This window comes from Lissotriton helveticus, chromosome 3_2 (assembly GCF_964261635.1).
Source record: "Lissotriton helveticus chromosome 3_2, aLisHel1.1, whole genome shotgun sequence".
Lineage (NCBI taxonomy): Eukaryota > Metazoa > Chordata > Amphibia > Caudata > Salamandridae > Lissotriton > Lissotriton helveticus.
The window spans coordinates 149,583,459-149,603,616 of record NC_136062.1 but is presented as its reverse complement, the minus strand read 5'-3'; the positions used below and the strand labels follow the sequence as shown (position 1 = coordinate 149,603,616).

General features: G+C 46.9%; 1 long non-coding RNA gene across 1 annotated transcript in view; it reads right to left on the bottom strand.

Moving 5' to 3' along the window:
- Positions 1 to 1,597: 1,597 nt before the first annotated feature.
- Positions 1,598 to 20,158, bottom strand: part of LOC144826243 (uncharacterized) — a 214,080-nt gene continuing 195,519 nt past the window's right edge. The window contains exon 4 of the long non-coding RNA XR_013609728.1: positions 1,598 to 2,439. This is a non-coding gene — a long non-coding RNA (uncharacterized LOC144826243). The remainder of the gene's footprint in view (positions 2,440 to 20,158) is intronic.

Sequence of the window (20,158 nt, the reverse complement as noted above, 5' to 3'; positions counted from 1 at the left end):
GCCTACTGTAGTGCGATTCTTGAAGGTAATGAGAGATTTGAACATTCCTTCGAGGGGAATGGGGTCGTGATTATACTCACTTGGAGCACTGTCAGCATCTTGAACGTCTGCCCCCTTAGCCATTTTCATTTTGCTAAAATCAGAAAAGTTGATGAAAGTGTAGGGGGAGCAAGAATCTGCAAACCCCTTGATGGGATTACCATCTACGTTGATATCACAAACAGGATATTTGACCAAATTAACCGTGCTATGGTCTCCCAGTTGTATTATGATTTTCTTGACCGATTGAGTGATCTACTCATGATCTTTGTTATCATGACGCTTATTCTTGTTGAAAGAATCTCTGCAAACTCTCGAAAAATGTATGTTGCACTTCCGGCATGTGGCAGACCTGGCTTGACAAAATGGAGAGTTGGCGAGATGGTTGTTACTCTCACAACAAAAATATTTAAGTCTGTTGTTCTCACTTTAAATTTTTGGTTTAGCCACACTTAAACTCCTTATTTTAAATATCTCTTCCTCAGCATTCACTTCTTTTATTACTGACACAGAATCCGCAGAGGACATTGGTCAGATTTCCTTAAGGCATTCCGCCATGTGTTCAATGCAAGTCAGGTTGTCTTTATAATAATTTTTCTTGGATTCTGATGTTGTTGGTACAGAGAACAATCTGATCTCCAATAAGAGAACCGTTCAAATCCCCAAAGTCACATAAACTGCTCAACCCTCTAAGTGCAGCAACATAGTTCAAGATTTCTTGGATACCCTGAATACAGCAGAAAAATGGGTGATTTTCGAACCCAGTGTTAATTGTGTCCCTAAACTTCTTCTCCAATTTAAGGAAAGTAACTCTCTACTCATAGGGTTAATCCTCCTCCTCATCATAATCAAAAACTGGGCCTGGAAGATAATCATAAACCTTCCTCCCATGGGTACCCAAGTTATGGAGGAGAATGTGCTGTTTTTTGACAGGGCTAAACTTTTCACCCCCATTGGCTATCAAGTAGGATTCAAAAATATTTGCCCACTCCTTCCATGGAATACTTGGTTCTCCCACCTCTTTTAAAAATGGAACAGGTTGGGACATACCAGCCGCTGCCATGACAATAAATATAAGTGGGGCTGATCACACTGCCTGCAACAGCTTGAACAACAAAAGCAGCACTGCCACACAGCGGAATTCCTTGCCCCGTACGTGAGAGGAAACAGCCGCTGCAGCAGCCCCTTTATTTGCAGTTAAAACGTGCAAAGGCAGACTTAAGCTCAGCGGCAGAGAAAAGGAAAGGGAAAACCATACCACAGAGGGGTTCAGTGGCCAGCTGACAAAATTGACAGCTCAGTTAAGCGTCTTAAATACGAGGTATCCGGGTAGGAGGGGTAAAGACCTACTGGGAATGAGGTCAAAAACATTACCGTAGAACGTAGATTTACACAGCATGTGACTAGTGGAAAATAGAAAAGTGGAGGAGACGTTAATTGCCCCTTTTGGAAAGCCAACTTGTCGCCAGTGTTGTAAAGTAGGTTCATGTGGTGGTAGAAGTACAAACTCCAAGGTAGGTTCTGAATATGCTTTATTGACCAGTTTCCACTGCTCCACACAGTCACAGCCTTCTTGCCTCAAAAGAACACTACAACAGTCAAAGGCAAGCTTTAGAACCAACAGTAAGCGCATTCTATTGAATATACTAGGGGAGGAGGAAGGTACCAAATGTGGAGATTCTAAATTACAATGCTCCTTCTCCTCTAACATTATTCCTACGCCGTTTAATACAAGGAACGCGTCAACCAAAAGGCTAAAAAAAGATTTACCATCTCCTACAAAGTCTCGTCCCACTGCATCAATGAGTCTTTTGCTGTAAGAGATCGGGGCCTTGAGCCCCTACATGGAAAAAACGAACTCCAAACTGCAAATTCTTAGAGACAGATGGTCTCATGTGGAAGAAAGATTATTAGCAGCAGATCTGCAGATTACAAATTTAAATGAAACCTCATTTGAAGTGAATTCTTATCAAACACAGATTTTAACCCTTCAAAAACATGTCAAAGACTTTAAAAATCATAATAGAAGGAACAATCTATGGAAATATGGTCTTCCTGAAGGTGCAGAGAGAAGGGACTTTACTGCATTTTTAAAATCTTTTCTTCCTAAGCTATTGGGCTTACCGTACAGGCCCCCACTAAACATTCAGCATGGTCATAGACTAGGTAAACTTCAGTGGAGTCATTATTTATTTCTTAGAATACACAAAAACGAATCCAGATTATTTCTGCAGCCAACTCGTTGAAATGTATTTAGTGGTCAGGTCATAATATTGATTTCTCCTAAGATTAAACCAAAAGCACTGCAGACAGACACAAAGATTTCTTGAGCATGAGACCGATGCTATGCTCTCCTGGTGCTCATGTTGGGCTATTCCACCACTGCCTCTTCAAAGTTACCTACAAGAACAAAACAACAAGTTATGAGGACCCCAGTCACATGAAAGCTTTTCTTGAAACATGTAAAGTTGAGACTATGGATGTTTCCAGATCTACTAAATCTTAACATTACTCTCTTATGATCTTCACATCTCTCAATTCTGATGTTGACAGTTCTTAAGTTTAAATTTACACTTAGATGTGGTCTTATTATTGTAATGTTTTAATTTCATAGTTTTGCTGGATTGCTTGTAACCTTATTGTTGACTTACCCTCAGGTTTTCTTCTTACAGGTGTTGTCTTCTTGTTTGTGCCTGTGCTCACCCCGGTCCACATCCTAAAACCCTTCTTGCACCATTGTCTCCCACCCGAGGACCGTATGTGTCATCATCTGAATGAGGTTCCCCTCCCCATCTTTATTGAAGCGCTTTTAGTATTTTTAGCTGTTTCTTTTTCTCCTTATTTTTATGGTACTCACCCTATTTCTTCATGTTTGGAACAGTTTCCTTTTTTCTTTCTGGTCTACTATTTCAATAATTCCTTATCTTCTTTAGTTTTCTTTAATACTTTTGATTGATCAATTCATATCTCTTCCCTTACAATACTACGCGTAATCCTTTTTGCATGGCTCTTACCTAACTTCCCCCATTTTCTGTCTGATTATCCCCTCATATTGTCTCTCTCCTTTGGCCCTGAACATTTTATCTTAGAATGTTAGAAGTTTCCATTCTCCAATTAAAAGACAGAGAGTTCTGACCCATTTTTCAAAACATAATACACATATTGCTTTCCTGCATGAATCACACTTCACAGAGCGTGAATCATTGAAATTAAACAGAGGAGTGAGTGTGAACTATATTTCTCACTGGGAGATGGTAAAAAAATTGAGTTAATATTCTTTGACATAAATCCTTTCACATCCAATTGATATCCTAGGAAAATGTTTGCAGAAGGAAGATGCCAACCCTCTAAACTGTCGATCGATAAAGTTCCAATTGCTCTTTTTAATGTATATGGACCTAATGCCCCGAATGGTCAGTTATGGTCTAACATCACTCAGAAACTCCTACAATATCCAGATGATAACCTTGCTTTAGCTGGTGACTGCAATCAACTTGTTGATCCATTTATTTACAGATATTCCACATCACACTATATTCCAAACATATCCCAGAAATTATTTGTTCATGCCCTTAAGCAACATCACCAAGCAGATGCATGGAGCTTGTACAATCCCACATTGCTAGAGTACTCATGCTTCTCTCTTGTACACCACATGCTACATCTATATTTCCCATATCTTAACCTGGACCTTACACTCTACAGAATAAGCTCCATCTGGATATCTGATCATGCCCCCGTTTCTATACACCTATGCACCATCTTACCTAAATCCACCCGCCAAAACAGTGGAGATTTAATAACTCGCTATTACTGGATACCTCATTCACCTCCTCTTTTACTTCATTCTTTCAAGAATATTTTCTTTTTAATTCCACTGAAGATATTGTCTTTAATACCATCTGGGATGCATTAAAGGCCTCAGCCCAAGAAGTTATAATTAATTTTGTATCCAAAAAAAGGAAATGATCTCAAACTCAATCCAAACAAATTTTATGGAAATTAAACACCTAGAACATTCCTACTATACCTCGAGATCAAAAATATGTCTACAACAACTTATTAATGCCAATCTCCAATTTAACAAATTATCTACTGGAAACACATCATCATATCTTCATAAATTCAGCACCAAATTCTAAGGTGGCCAACATAAATCTGGAGAATTTCTAGCAAACTACCTCAAAATTAAACAACATAAATTACAAATGAAATCAATCACAGATAACACTTCTCACTATAAAGACCAGGAATTTCTAAATGAGTTTGCAAACTTTTACAAAACCTTATACACATCTGAACATCCCCATCTGATCCAAATTCTACAGTAGTCGTCTTCTGTTCAAAAGTAGTTTACCCACAGGTTAAATTTTCATCCTTAGAATCAGATATTACATACACAGAACTTCACATTGCATTACATTCACTCAAGAAAGATAATGCTCCAGGCCCAGATGGTTTCTAGGCTAAATTCTACACACAGTTTTCTAAACTACCTTTCCCCAAGCTATGTACCCTTATTCACTCCTTTATTCGCTCTTGTAAACCATCAGGCTCTTTCCTAAACACACTAGATTGTCTTATTCCAAAATGAAGGGGAAAGATCCGCAGTATTGTAAAATTACAGACCCATACCCCTTGTAAATATTGATTACACATTTTTTCAAAGGCCTTAGCTAACGACTAGAACCATTTCTTCCTGATCTTTTGGGGGGAAAGAGCAATCAGACTTTGTTAAAGGAAGGTACATTTCGGACAACTGTTCATTGACATTCTGCCCAAATCCACAGGTAGGACCGAATCCCTAGCGGCCATCACTTTAGTTGCTGTAAAGGCGTTCCACACTGTCTGTTAGTCGTTTTTATTTCATATGCTTACCTGGTTCGGATATGGCCCCAAAATCACTGCTTTAATCTCCCATCTTCATACCTCTACCCAAGAGACCATTTGTGCAAATGGGTTAACCTCTCCATATTTTACATTAGGTAGCGTTCTTCAAGGTTGCCCCCAAAACACAGACATACATGGTTTCACCCATAATACTCAGCAGGTTAAACTGGCTTTATTATTTCTATCAAAACCTCAATCTTCGATTTCTGCTTTTACATCTGAAGTCACATCTAATGCCCTGTGTCTAGCTATAAATGAAACGAGAAATGTGAAATACTACCACTCAACAAATTCACTTTTAAACACAATTTCTTATTTTCTAACTTCAAGTGGAAATCTCAACAAATTAAATAACTTGGTCTTCAATTCAACAAAACCCTTAAAACGTCCATATCCATAAATATAGAAAATTGTATAAACAACATATACTCACTAACGAGCCGTTGGCACCCTTTACACTTTTCTTGGTGGGGTTGCCTTGACACAACTGAACAAGTAACTTACCTTCGGTAACGCATTATAAGGTAGAGACAATATCTAGCTGCAAATTCCTTACTTTGACTTTCCCAGGCGTCAGACTGGATCTAGAAACCTTTGCATGAGCAGTACATCTACGTGTAATCAAGTGGCTCCATTTGGCTATGCATAATGTTGCCGGCATCAGCTGTGATGTCGCGGTCACTTATATAGGCACCACCCAGGTGTGCGTATGTCAGTTTCGCTTCTTTCCAAGTCAGAAGCGCGGAGACATGAAGTGAACTGACTAGTGTGGGTCAAAACCTGGGCCCTGTAAAGGAGATTAACCCCAGCCCTTTAAATGAGTCCAGAGAAGGGAAGGCATGGATGGGTCTGTAAGGAATATGCAGCTAGATATTTTCTCTAGGTAAGTAACTTGTTCATCTGATAAGAGACTTCTGGCTGCAGATTCCTTACCTTTGAATAGATAGCCAAGCCAAAATTCCTGGGGGTGGGCTGCGGTCAAATTTACTAGACTAGAAAGTCCAGCAAGACAGAAGGGGAGAAAAGCCCTGTCCCTGTGGACCTGACAAAGCAAGCAGTAGTGTTTTGCAAATGTGTGCAGTGAAGCCCATGCTGCAGCCTGGCAGATGTCCAGGACTGGCACTCCACAAGCCAACGCCGTGGTTGCAGCCTTCCTCCTGGTGGAATGTGCTTGTAAACCTGCAGGTGGCTGCTTTCTAGCCAGGGTGTAGCAGATCTTACAGACAACGAACCAGTGCGAAAGAGTTTATTTCTCCACTACCCAATATTTTTTAACTCTGCCATAGCCAATAAAGAGTTTGTTGTCCATTCGGAACTCTTTGGTGCGGGTCAAGGTAGAATGACAACACTCTTTTTGGGTCTAGACGATGGAGACGCTCCTCTTCCTTAGAGGAATGCAGAGGAGCAAAAAAGGTGGTTGTGTGACTGACTGACCAGATGGAATGGGGTCATCATTGTAGGAAGAAATGAGGCACGGGTACATAGCACCACCTTATCCAGGAAAGTCATAAGATAGGGAGGTTTGGATGACAAAGGCTGCAGCTCACTCACTCTCCGGGCAGATTTTATTGCCACTAGAACAGCTGTCTTGATCATAAGCAGCAGGAGAGAACAATAGCACACATGAAATACGTAAGAACCAGATTTAGATTCCACAGCGGCATGATATAGGGGGTATGGGGAAATATATGAACTAGCCCTTTTAAGAACCTATTCACAACAGGGGACTTAAATAAAGAGGGTTGGTCAGGCAGCCACAAGAAAGCCAACATAGCAGAAAGATAAACTACTCCACAAGCCAACGCCGTGGTTGCAGCCTTCCCCCTGGTGGAATGTGCTTGTAAACCTGCAGGTGGCTGCTTTCTAGCCAAGGTGTAGCAGATGTTACAGACAACGAACCAGTGCGAAAGAGTTTATTTCTTCACTACCCAATATTTTTTAACTCTGCCATAGCTAATAAAGAGTTTGTTGTCCATCCGGAACTCTTTTGTGCGGGTCAAGGTAGAATGACAACACTCTTTTTGGGTCTAGACGATGGAGACGCTCCTCTTCCTTAGAGGAATGCAGAGGAGCAAAAAAGGTGGTTGTGCGACTGACTGACCAGATGGAATGGGGTCATCATTGTAGGAAGAAATGAGGCACGGGTACATAGCACTACCTTATCCAGGAAAGTCATAAGATAGGGAGGTTTGGATGACAAAGGCTGCAGCTCACTCACTCTCCGGGCAGATTTTATTGCCACTAGAACAGCTGTCTTGATCATAAGCAGCAGGAGAGAACAATAGCACACATGAAATACGTAAGAACCAGATTTAGATTCCACAGCGGCATGATATAGGGGGTATGGGGAAATATATGAACTAGCCCTTTTAAGAACCTATTCACAACAGGGGACTTAAATAAAGAGGGCTGGTCAGGCAGCCACAAGAAAGCCAACATAGCAGAAAGATAAACCTTGATAGTACCCAAATCAGAGCCCTGCTGGGCAAATATAAGAATAAAAAGAAGAATATTATATAGAGAAGCAGAAAGAGGGTCAATATACCTTCCTGTACAATATTTTACACATTTTTGCCAACAACAGGCATATACCATCTTGGTGGAGGGCTGCCTTGCCACCAAGGTAACACTACATACTTCGGGTGACATGTAAAAAGCTCTCAACAGTCGTCGCTCGATCTCTACGCAAGTAGGTGGAGAGTTGTCAAGTTCCGGTGGAGGACCCTTCCCTGCTGCTGTAACAGAAGATCCTCCCAAAGAGGAGACCAAATCGGAGGATCAATACTCATTTGAAGACTATCTGAATACCAGACTCTCCGCGCCCAGTCCGCAGCCACAATAATGACTTGGGTCCGGTTGTTCTTGATTCTCAGAACTCTGGGCAGAAGTGGTATGGGTGGAAAGGCATACAAGAGACCTGAGCTTCACTTGCGATATAAAGTATCGCCAATCGATAACAGACTTTGAAACTCCAGCGCGCAATACTGCTGGTTTTGCGCTTTCTCTCCAGAGGCAAACAGATCTAATGCATGCCCTCCCCACTGTTGAAAGAGGGCTTGTGCCACTTCCGACTGGAGACACCATTCGTGATCCGCTAAGCATTGATGGCTGAATTAGTCCACCCTGGCGTTCAGAGAACCTGCCAGGTACTGATCCACCACGGCCATGCCCTGCTATTGCAGTCATCTCAAGAGACGTAGGGCCTCTTCACAAAGGGCCCATGATTCCACATAGCCCTGCTTGGGGGTCTTGTTGTCCGTGAACAGTTGTACCAACTTCCCCTTGACAGAAGGAAGAAATGCTTTCAATACTAGTCGGATCGCCCGAATCTCCAACACGTTGATGTGAGGCCTGATTCAGCCAGAGGCCAGGGTCCTCTGACTTCCACCTCTCCACGAGGGCTTTCCCATCCTAGGAGTGACGCATCTGTCACTACTGTGAGATTTGCTTGGGGAAGGGAGAAGGGTCTGCCTCTGACCCAACCGCGGATTGTTAACCACCACTGCAGAGTGTTTGCAGTTCTCTCCAAGATCTACACCATGTTGGAGAGATTCTCCTGATGCTGCACCCACTGGAACTTCTGGTCCACTGTAGAGCTTGCATATGCCACTTTGGCATGATTTACCAACATGATGCAGAAGGCCATGAGTCCCAGAGGCCTCAGAGTCACTCTCACATCAAAATCCAGGAAAGGGGCTGAAACATCTGTATCATAAGCTGAATATTCTGGACTCGATGCCCGGGAGGATACACCTGAATTGCAATGTGTCCAGAACAGCTCTGATGAAAGGGTGCGTCTGCAAAGGAGTCGGGTGTGACTGTGGCATGTTTATAGTGAACCCCAGCGCATGCAGGAGGCCTGCCGTAATCTGGAGGTAGGAGACGACAGTATGGGGAGAGGACGCCTTCAACAGCCAGTTGTAAAGGTAGGGGAAGACTGAAACCTCTAACCTGCGCAGATGAGCTGCAACCACCGCATTCACCTTGGTGAACACCCGAGGGGCGCTGGAAAGGCCAAAGTGCAGCACAGTGAACTGAAAGTACTTGTGGCCTGGCTTGTACCACAGGTAACGTCTGTGGGCTAGCAGAATGGGGATGTGAAAATACGCATCCTGCAAGTCCAACAATACCAGCCAGTCTCCTTAGTCTAGGGCAGACAAGACCTGAGCCAACAGGAGCATCTTGAATTTCTAATTTTTTGAGTAAGAGACTGATGGTCCGGAGGTCTAGAATAGTACAAAAACCTTTGTTCTTCTTTGGTATCAGAAAGTAGCGGGAATAACAACCACTGCCTACTTCTGAAATAGGAACATTCTCTATAGCCCTCTGGGCCAGGAGAACTGTAACTATGTCTCAGAGCAATTACAAATGATCCTCCACCAGCCGTTCTAGAGTTGACAGTAAAGGAGGAGGAAAAGACAGAAAAGGAAAAGAGTAGCCAGCCTGAATGATCTGCGAGGCCCATTTGCCTGATGTTATTGACCGCCAGCAGGGGAGATGATGTTGAATTCTCCCTCCAACTGGACTGGCATGGTCTTGCCGAACCAAACTAGAAAGGCTTGGAGGCTGCAGCTGCCGAGGAGTGGGTGGAAGATGCATTTTACCTACCATTGCTATGAGTTTGGAATGTACCGCAACCACGTCCTCGCACAACTTGTGGAGTCTGTACAGGACGGTGGCAGGAATGCGGCTAACGTCGCTGAAAACCCCGTCCATTGCCACTAAAGGGGGGAAAGGCAGAATGGGAGCAGGGTGTTACCAAGAGGCTCAAGGACCTGTCCGTAGCCCTTAAGTCCTTGAAGCGCTTCAGTGCTGAGTCTGCTTTCTGTCCAAGGAGACGAGTCCCATCGAAGGGCACGTTCACAAGATTGGCCTGGACATACCTTGAGAGCCAGATGTTCTCAGCAAGGCGTGGCACCATCATGCCACTGTCAACAAAACCGCTCTGTCCAGTTCATATCCAGACCACACCTGATAGTGTTCACCGACCGCAAAGCAAGGCTTGTGGATTAAAACTTCTTATTCCTTAGTGCAACCAGCCTCTTGGATTCCCTGTCCGGAGGGAGCTGGAGGGGAAGTACCATGGGATGTTGAAGCCTGAAAAACCAAGCTCTCACGGGTGGGGGGTTGGCTGAGGAAACTTGGATCACCCGATGCAGGGAGACGGCAGCATGCTATTGTCCCATTTACAGGAGCCCCTGTGCTAGGCTTGGACCAAGTGCCTTGAAGCACCTCCATAAGTGCCTTATTGAAAGGCAAAAGGGGTTCATATGAGGAAGCCCCAAGTTTAAGCATTTCATTCAAGATATTAGTCTTGACCTGCACCGCGAATAAGATGCCACCTCCTTCGTAGCCACTTTAGGCGGAGCAAGCATACCAGCATCTGGAGAGTTGTTAAGACCACTGGCCTCAGCAAGTTCCTCATATCAGTCCAATTCCTCACAAGCAAAAAGAAAGCTGATGGAAATGCCCCTGACCTGCTGTCAGCGCACATACAGGAATGGGAACTGGACCCGCCCGGGACTGGTGCGGAGGAGCCAGTCACTCACCAATTTTTGGAACATATATTTGGCACGTTAAGGGAAGATTTTGCAGGTCTACGCCAGGAGGTTACTGCTGACATACAAAAGGTCAGAATTGATATTACTAAACTGGGTGACCGCTTGGACTACCTGGAGAAGACGGGATCATAGGGAGGAGGAACCTAATGATCACCCCTGGGAGCTGCTAGAATTGCAGGATTGTTATAAGGAGCTCTCCCTGCCCCTAGAGGACCTTGAAAACAGGTCATGACGCTTCAATATCTACATCAAGGGAGTGCCTCCACAGGCAGGTAGCAGGAAACTGGAGGGTTTTGTAACGTGGATCTTCCGACATGTCGCACCGACGTTGGGCGACAAGGACATTGTCCTCTACGGTACCCACCGGGTCGGACATCCTGCGGCAAGCCCAGGTAGGCCACAAGACATACTTCTTGCCTCTACTCTTACACGCAGAAGGTAATCATCATGTCAGCAGCATGGGACATGGCAGTTATGTAACTTGAGGGCTTGCAGGTTGGCATATATCAAGACCTCTCCTCCCTCACACTTCAGTGGCGCAGAGCCCCGAAGCCGGCTACCACCCACCTTTGCGAGAAAGGAATCTGCTATCAATAGGGGCATCCCTTCAGGCTGATCTTCCTCTGGAACAAGAAAACACATGCAGTGCGGTCCCTGAGTGAGGCGCCGGCTGTGCTGGGAGTCGACCTGGATACTATGGGGAATCTGGACCAGTCAACCGGAGAAGCACTAGCATCACAGACTACGTAACTGAGAAGGCATTGCCGGACGGGGTAGGATGCAAGACTGTGGCCCTCTGAAATGGAAAACCAAAGGGAATGGGAGGCCCTCCCTAAACAGCTGCAAGATCGCCATGACAGTGGAGAGATTTTAAAGCAGTGACACCAACGTCAAACTAGACAAGCCACGTTGTTTCTGTTTGCTGGTTATCTGCAGATCTAGGGATGGGTCATGAGCATGGCCACATCGGGTGGAGACCCACCCTATGCTACTATCTTTCGACTATGGTGATGATCAGCCACCTGCTTCGCGGACCCTTTTACTATGGTGATATTTTTGCCCACTTTCAGGCTGTCCTTTTGTTGTTAATCTCTTTACAGTTACACTATTTTCTTGGCATTTTTCTCTTTCTATATTTCTTTTGCATCTTTGCCGCATTTCTTTTCCAGATAGGGATTGGGGATTGTATGGCCTTACTGGAGACCCGGGGAATATGTCACCTACTATCATTACTGAAGCTTCAGTAAGGAACCAAGGGGACTTCCTTTCTTGGACTGGTCTCGCCGACTAGCTCAGCATGATTGAGACTCTGCTGGGGGGTCACATGGGACATCACTAACATGGGAATAATGCAGAGGCCACTTAAGGGTCCTTTCCTATTTAACACACATCCCAATTGGGGGTTTTATATGGCTTGGACAGGTTGGGCATCTCTTTTCTCCTTCTCAATAGCTGCTGTCTCCCCTCCCTGGTATGGGAAATGAGAGAGTGGTTCTCTGATCCCTTTGGAGGGTGAGCCCGACATGCTGCACACTTGCGTTTGCCTCTTCTTTAATGGCTCCCCTTAAGGTTTCGTTATTGAGCCTCAATGCACGAGGCCTCAATTCGCTAGTGAATCAGTGCGCACCCCTTACACTGCTTAAGGATTCTCAATGTGAAGTTTGTCTCTTTCAGTAGACACATTTAATGCGAGCGGACTGGAACAGCCTTTGGTCAAGATGGTTTGACTGCCAATATTTTTCTTCCATAACGGGGAAGAAGGCGGGAGTGGCCGTCCTGTTCGCAACACACTTTCCCGGAAGGGTGGTAGACCTTTAGGAAGAGATACCAGGTAGATTGCTTGCGCTGCACATGGCGATGAGGGGACATGTGAGAAGTTGGCCTGGTATATGATGTTCACTATTCTAGTGAGCACCTTGCAACAGTCCAAACAACCCTTATGGTTATGGTTGTAAAGTCAACCTTATAGACCAGCTATCCTAGTGGTAGCATGGGCAAAGCAGTCTTAGGCTAAACTCAAGAGGGCATGTGAAGCCAGCTGTTTTACCATATGTAACCCTTTTAATACCAAGTGAAAGGACACCACACAGGTTGTATATCAAAATATATATGTATTTATTTCTAACACAATTCTCTGAACTCTTTATGAGGTCAGAGGCACAAGAACATAACAAGATACTCGATTATAATACAATAAGTTGCACAAAATACAGTAATGCCCATGGGGCACTTCGAACCATATACTAAAATAGTGGTATAAGAACCACGTCACGAACAAAGGATAGGCCTAGGGCCTGGAGAATCGCTGGGGCTACGCTGTACTACCAAAGGATAGGGAGCAGGAGGCCCACGGGATGCGCGTGCAGTGTCTTTACACGCACGCAAGTTACCATAGAGTTAGAATGGGAACGAAAGAATTGGAAACTAGTTCTTTTAGGTCACTTCCGGATGGACATGGAGAAAGCTACTTGAAAGTTAGACACTAGGATAGTAAATACCCACAGGAGCACCGAAGTACTCGCGTTACCTCACCCACAGCAAGCGGGTGCATAGGTGTCAAAGTGTGTCGGGTTTCGTCGCTGAATCCAATGGAGCCTTGACGAAAGATACTGCAGGCGACCAGGAGGGAAGTGTCCGGGTGGATCCAAGTGCGGATCGAGGATGAAGAGTACCTGAAAGCAGAGTGGACAGAGTCTGGGTCACTAGCCAGTGACCAGGAAGGAACCAGGCGATGTCGCAAAGCAATCAGGTGATGTCGTGAAGCTTGTCTCTGCAGCCACGTGGACCAGGAGGTCTCGACGACGACCAGGATCTGGATACGGACTGTCCCACAAAGGTTCTCGCTGTCGGCGGTGTCGGCTTCCGGATTGGAGTCAACAAGCCTTGGCAAAGGCAACCCACGCAGGAATCGAAGATGGCTTCTGGATCAGACCAGCAAGGTCTGATGGGCTTCTCCTTTTCAGAGAAGCAGGGGCCAGTCTGGAGCAACCATACCAGCGGTGTAAATCAAAAGGTTCGTCGTCACAGAGGCCACTAGCCAACGGGCAAGTGACCGGACAGGCGAGTCGAGCAGGAATATGCAGAAGGATCCCACGCAGAACTCGTGGAGTGTGGAGGGCTGATCTTCAGTGCAGATGATGCTCGGGGCTGGGGCTTCTCAATCCCCAATGCACAACTTCGAGGGTGCCTCAGAAGTTGCACGGAAAGCAATTAGCTGGCTTTCCGAGATGGCCGGTCCCACGTCTCTCGTCGCCTCCACGGGTCTCAGCTCAGCTGTGACTGTGGATCGGCTGTTGGAAGTCTGGAAGTCCGGGTCTTGTCAGGCTCTGTGCTCGGGCTCCAGTGGGAGCGTCGACAAAGCAAACCGTTGATCGCTTGATGGTGCCTGCTTGCACAGGGTGGTCACTCCTTGACCACAAGGGAGATTCTTCAGTCTTCTATGATGAGTGCGAATGTCGAAGGTCCAGAGTTTCGGTTCAAGTTTCAGTCGGGATAAATCTAAAGTCTTGGGACTCAGCTCCTACCTATATACCAAATTTAGGGGATGGATTATCTGCTAGGTCCCTCCTATGGGTGGGACCAGGGAAGGGGGTGGTTACACCCCTTTCCCTTTGTCCAGTTTCGCGCCAGAGCTGGGGCTGGAGTGCCCCAGCACCGGTTTGAACTGGACTATGCATGGGACACCTTGTTTGCCCCAGGCAGTGTCTCATTTAATTCAGCCCTCCCTGCCCCAATACACTATAGCCTATCTGGGGTGGTGCTAACACCTCCCAAGACAGGAAACCTATTGTCCAAGCCTCCCGCGCTGGAAGGACTCCCAGCAGCAGGAGGTCAGACTTGTGTCTGTGGCAGCAGCATCCATTTTGTGATGCTGAGGCTCTGGTTAACTTTAACAGGGATTAGTAGGAACAACATGTCTTCTCTCTCTAAAAGGGTGGAATGCTACCCCCGTCGCCAGAACTGGCAAGGGGGTAGTATTCCAAAGCGTATGACACCTTACACGACATGTTTTGATAAGGCCAAACCAAAGTTAGCATTTAACCTCCAGGTTCATAATGCACTTAAGAGTATATGGTATGGCTATATCATAGAACAGCTATAAGGACATGGTTCCAAAAGCTGCAGACAGGCTCAGCTCATGCAAGAGCACCATCTCACATAAAACCAAGCACTCTGCCTTCAGGATTGTTAAGGCCTGCCATAGGAGTGACTTATAGGTGCATATGTGTCTATATATAAGGGTAGGTATAGGAATACTATACCTAGGCAAGGGGTGATTACACGACCTTGACCCAGCTGAGTGATCAGCCAGTTGTGTCAGTTTGGATGGCCAGTCAGGGGTGGCATAAGATATGCTGCAGCCCCTGGTAGGACTTGGGTGCACCTATGCCCTGGGTACCTATAGTACACTGTACAGGGACTCACAAGAGTGACCCAAATCCCAATTGGTGATGAACCTAAAGTACATGGTGTGAAATTTAGAGAGAGGACAGCAGGGCTGTGGGTCTGATTAGCAGGCCCACAGCCACATTAAGTCGAAAACCAGTGAAGCAAATAGCAAAAAAATGGGGGACCACAGGAAAGCAGACCCTACTCTCCTACATAATCCCCCCCCCCCCAAACGCAGGGACACTAGACTAACCTTGACCAGTTGTGTCTTCATGTTCTAAGTGGAAGTACCTGGAGAGACCATCTGCATTGCCATGGTCAGTCCCTGGTCTGTGCTCCACTGTAAAGTCCATCCCCTGTAGGGAAATGGACCACCTGAGCAGTTTGGGATTCTCACCCTTCATCTGATTTAGCCACAAGAGGGGCTTATGGTCGGTCTGAATCTTGAAGTGAGTGCCAAACAAGTATGGCCTCAACTTCTTCAGGGCCCAAAGCACAGCAAAGGCCTCCCTCTCAATGGCTGACCAACGTTTCTCTCTAGGGGTCAGCCTTCTGCTAATAAAAGCAATGGGCTGGTCTTGACCATCTACATTAAGTTGGGAAAGCACAGCTCCCACCCCCAACTCAGAAGCATCTGTTTGGACAATAAACTCTTTGGAGTAGTCAGGACTCTTCAAGATAGGTGCAGAGCACATTGCCTTCTTCAGGTCATCAAATGCCTTTTGACAGCTTACTGTCCACTGAACCTTTTTTGGCATCTTCTTTGAAGTCAAGTCATTAAGTGGTGTCACAATGGACCCATAGTTCTTAACAAACTTTCTGTAGTAACCAGACAGGCCCAAGAAAGCTCTGACCTGTCTCTGGGTGGTTGGAGGAGCCCAGTCCTTGATGGTCTGGATTTTACTCTCCAGTGGTTGAACCTGACCCCCACCTACAAGGTGGCCCAGGTACACAACCTTACTCTGCCCCATCTGGCACTTAGTGGCCTTGATAGTTAGGCCTGCCTTCTGCAGGGCCTCTAAAACCTTCTTCAGGTGGATCAGGTAATCCTCCCAGGTGGAGCTGAAGACAGCAATATCATCAAGATAAGCTGCACAAAAGTCATCCAACCCAGTGAGGACTTGGTTCACCAACCTTTGGAAAGTAGCAGGTGCATTCTTCAAGCCAAAGGGCATTACCACAAATTGATAATAACCTCCTGGGGTTGAGGAAGCAGTTTTGGCCTTGGCATCCTCAGCTAACCTGATTTGCCAATAGCCAGCTGTCAAATCAAATGTGCTCAGAAACTTGGCAGAAGCCAATCTATCAATGAGCTCATCTGCTCTTGGAATGGGGTGAGCATCTGTCCTAGTGACAGCATTGAGACCTCTATAGTCCACACAGAACCTCATCTCTCTCTTACCATCTTGGGTGTGAGGTTTTGGTACAAGGACTACTGGGCTGGCCCAGGGGCTCTCTGATGGCTCAATTACTCCCAACTCCAGCATTTTAAGTACCTCAGTCTTTATACAGTCTCTGACATGGTCAGGTTGCCTGTAGATCTTACTCTTCACAGGCAGACTTGTCTGCAGTCCTGTTGCTGCCGGTCAGTGAGGCTGCCAGCTAAGGCCACACCATCAACTGAACCATCATCAGGGTTCTGAGTCAACAGGTCCGGGAGAGGGTCACTCTCTTCCTCCTGTCCCTCATCTGTAGCCATGAGCAAGCCCATGTCTGCCCTGTCAACATATGCTTTGAGTCTGTTGACATGGAGCACCCTGTGGGGGCTCCTGGGAGTTCCAAGGTCCACCAAGTAGGTGACCTCTCCCTTTTTCTCAACAATTGTGTGGGGTCCAGACCATTTGTCCTGGAGTGCTGCTGGGGCCACTGGCTCCAACACCCACACCTTCTGTCCTGGGTGGTACTCAGCCAGCACAGCCTTTTGGTCATGCCAAGCTTTTTGGAGTTCTTGGCTAGCCTCAAGGTTTTTAGAAGCCTTCTTCATATACTCAGTCATCCTGGAGCGGAGGCCAAGTACATAGTCCACTATGTCTTGTTTAGGCTTTTTGAGAGGTAACTACCATCCTCCCTTCACCAGACATAGAGGTCCCCTTACAGGATGCCCAAACAAAAGTTCAAAAGGGCTGCAGCCAACCCCCTTTTGTGGGACCTCTCTGTAAACAAACAGAAGGCAGGGTAGAGGATGTCCCATCTTCGCCTAAGCTTTTCAGGTAAACCCTTGATCATACCCTTGAGGGTCTTGTTAAATCTTTCAACGCAACCATTGCACTGTGAATGGTAGGGTGTAATGAATTTGTAATTAACACCACACTCCTTCCACATAGCAGTCAAGTACCCAGACATGAAGTTTGCACCTCTGTCTGAGACAACCTCCTTTGGAAAGCCCACTCTTGAGAAAACTCCCAGGAGGGCTCTAGCCACAACAGGTGCTGTTGTGGTCCTTAGTGGAAAAGCTTCTGGAAACCTGGTGGCATGATCCACTACCACCAGTATAAATCTGTGCCCAGAGGCTGTTTGGGGATCCATTGGTCCAACAATGTCAATCCCAACTCTTTCAAAGGGTACCCCCCCCCACAGGTAGTGGTATGAGGGGGGCCTTTGTTGTGCCACCTGATTTGCCACTGGCTTGGCAGGTCACACAGGAGCGACACAACTCCTTGGCATCTTCTGACATATGGGGCAAGTGAAAGTGAGGGACAAGCCTGTCCCAAGCCTTGTTCTGGCCTAGATGTCCTGCTAAGGGAATATCATGGGCTAAGGTAAGAAGGAAACCCCTAAAGGCCTGAGGTATGACCAACCTCCTGGAAGCACCAGGCTTGGGGTCTCTACGCTCAGAATAAAGGAGTCCTTCATCCCAGTAAACCTTATGGGTACCTGTAGCATTCCCAGCAGCCCCACAAGCAGCCTGCTGTCTGAGGGGTTCAAGAGAGGGGCAGTCTAACTGTGCCTGCCTCAAGTCTGACCTTGAAGGTCCCCCTGTCCCAAGAAACTCAACCTGGTCAGGTTCAAGTTCTTCTAGGACAGTTCCTGCAGGGGTCTCACAATCAGCTTCCCAAGAAGGCTGATCATCACCTGAGGGCAGGGGGAAGGCACTGCCTTAACCCTACTGCTCTTTTTCTTGGGTGGTACTTGGTCCATAGTTACAGGATTCAAGACCTGTTCAGTTTGGCACTTTTTGGCCTGTGACCTGGTCACAGCAAGTACATAAGCTGATATATATGCCAAACATCTCTGCATGAGTCCTATACTCCACTTCTGACAATACTGAGGATTTAAGATCATTGCCCAACAGACATTCAACTGGGAGGTCTGCACTTACCACAACTCTTTTGAGGCCAGTTACCCCTCCCCAGGAGAAGTTAACAACTGCCACACTATGTGTAGTAGTGACGTTGCTTGCATTGGTCACCAGGTAATTATCACCCAGTACAATCTGTCCAGGGTCCACAAAGTTAGGTGTCACCATAGTGACACTGGCACATGTGCCCCTGTAGGCCTGAGCCACTTTGTCATTGGCCCAGGTCCGGATCCACGTGTCCCAGGGCCCTGCCAGAGGCTGATAGTCTGTTGGCATCCCCCTGGACTTGCGGTCAGAACTGCTGGTGCCTCAATTCTCTGCCGGGCGGGGTACCGCAGCTGCCTGCTCTCCAGGCGGTCTATGTGCAGCGACCTGAATATTCCTTGCCCTTGTGGATCCTTGGCCTCCATACAGAGTTCTCATTATCACTGGCTGCCTCTGCACCTGCTCCTTGACATCCGGGAGATGAATTGATTTATTTTCAACCATGGGGAGGGACAGGGCCCCTAAATCCACGCAGACAAAAATGGACCGGTTTAATGCTTCCGATCAGGAACCTCCTGGGAGGGTGGTCCACCCCCAAGACAGGAATCTTGACACCATCTTTGAAGCCATCAGTGCCTCGCAGGCGTCCGTTGAGGGGAAGATTGGAGAAATCAAGGTGGATGTGTCTCCTACGACAAGACCTCCGCAACGCTACGGCGCAGCTCACGGAAGCCGAGTCCCGCATATCTACTGCAGAGGACGACATCTCACAATTGAAGGACCAGGTGGCCCACCTTCGCAATCATACGGAAGACGGAGAGAACCAAGCATGTCGTAACAACCTCCGCCTGGTGGGGTTTCCCGAGGGGGTTGAGACGAGCCAGGTGGCCACCTTTGTCGAGGATGGCTTTACGTCATGGATGCCTAAAAACACCCTCTCGACGTGGTTTGAGGTTGAGAGAGCGCATAGATCCCTTGCACCTAGGCCACCCCCTGGAGCTCCACCTCACCCCATCATCCTGAAAGTTCTCAACTTCAAGGACTGTGATACCATTCTGCGTGCGGCACGTGCTGTAGGTCCCCTCAAGTTCCAAAATCATACCATTATGGCATTCCCGGACTAAACTAGGGAAGTCCAAGATCTCTGGCAATCATACACGGACGTTAAGAAGAAGCTGCGTGCTTTAGGCCTAAAGTACCAGCTCCAATTCCCTGCACGCCTCTGGGTCATTTTCCAGGGCAAAACGCAGTTCTTTGACTCACCCCAGGCGGCGTGGACATGGCTGATGGAAAAACGCCCTCTCCGTCATAGGCGCGACCCTTCTTCAGACCGTGGGGGCTCCCAGCCTGAGGGTCCGCGGTCGCCGGGACGTCAGCGGCAGCGCAGCAGGAGGTCTCATAGGGGGCGCCAGTCACAGGCAACAGCACTCCGATCCTCGAGGGTGGCGGTCCACATGACTCTTCCAGCCAATCTGGCTTTCCGCCCGCATCAGGTTCCGCTCTACCGAGAACTTACCTGGATCATCCTCATCGCTAGCCCAGGTGGGTTCACCCAAGACAGTTTCAGACCTTTCTCGCACTCCTACTCTCTAAAGGCCTACGTGGTCAAGTTTGCTGCATATCCACCATTGGGGCGGGACGCCTCCCCGGCGTGGTACTCTGACACTGGTAGAGTTCTATGTTCATTTAAATTGTTTTAATGCTGATCGATTGCTTATCCGTCCTTCTGGAGGGGTCCTCCACGCAACCAATCCGAGTGTTCTAGTTTGGCCTTGTTAAATTGGGGGTCGACAGATGCTTCCATTCTCGAAATGTAGGGTGGGGTAGGTGGAGAGGTTTGGGACTGTTTTTTTCCCTAGGTTGTTGTTTTTCTTGTCTTGCCGTTTCAGCTTCCACGGATCGACATATGCATCTTCTCCAAGGGCTGGACAGGGCTTGAAAAATCAGAAAAATGGTATTTGTCCTGCAGGACTAGTAACTTGAAAAATCTCCTCGA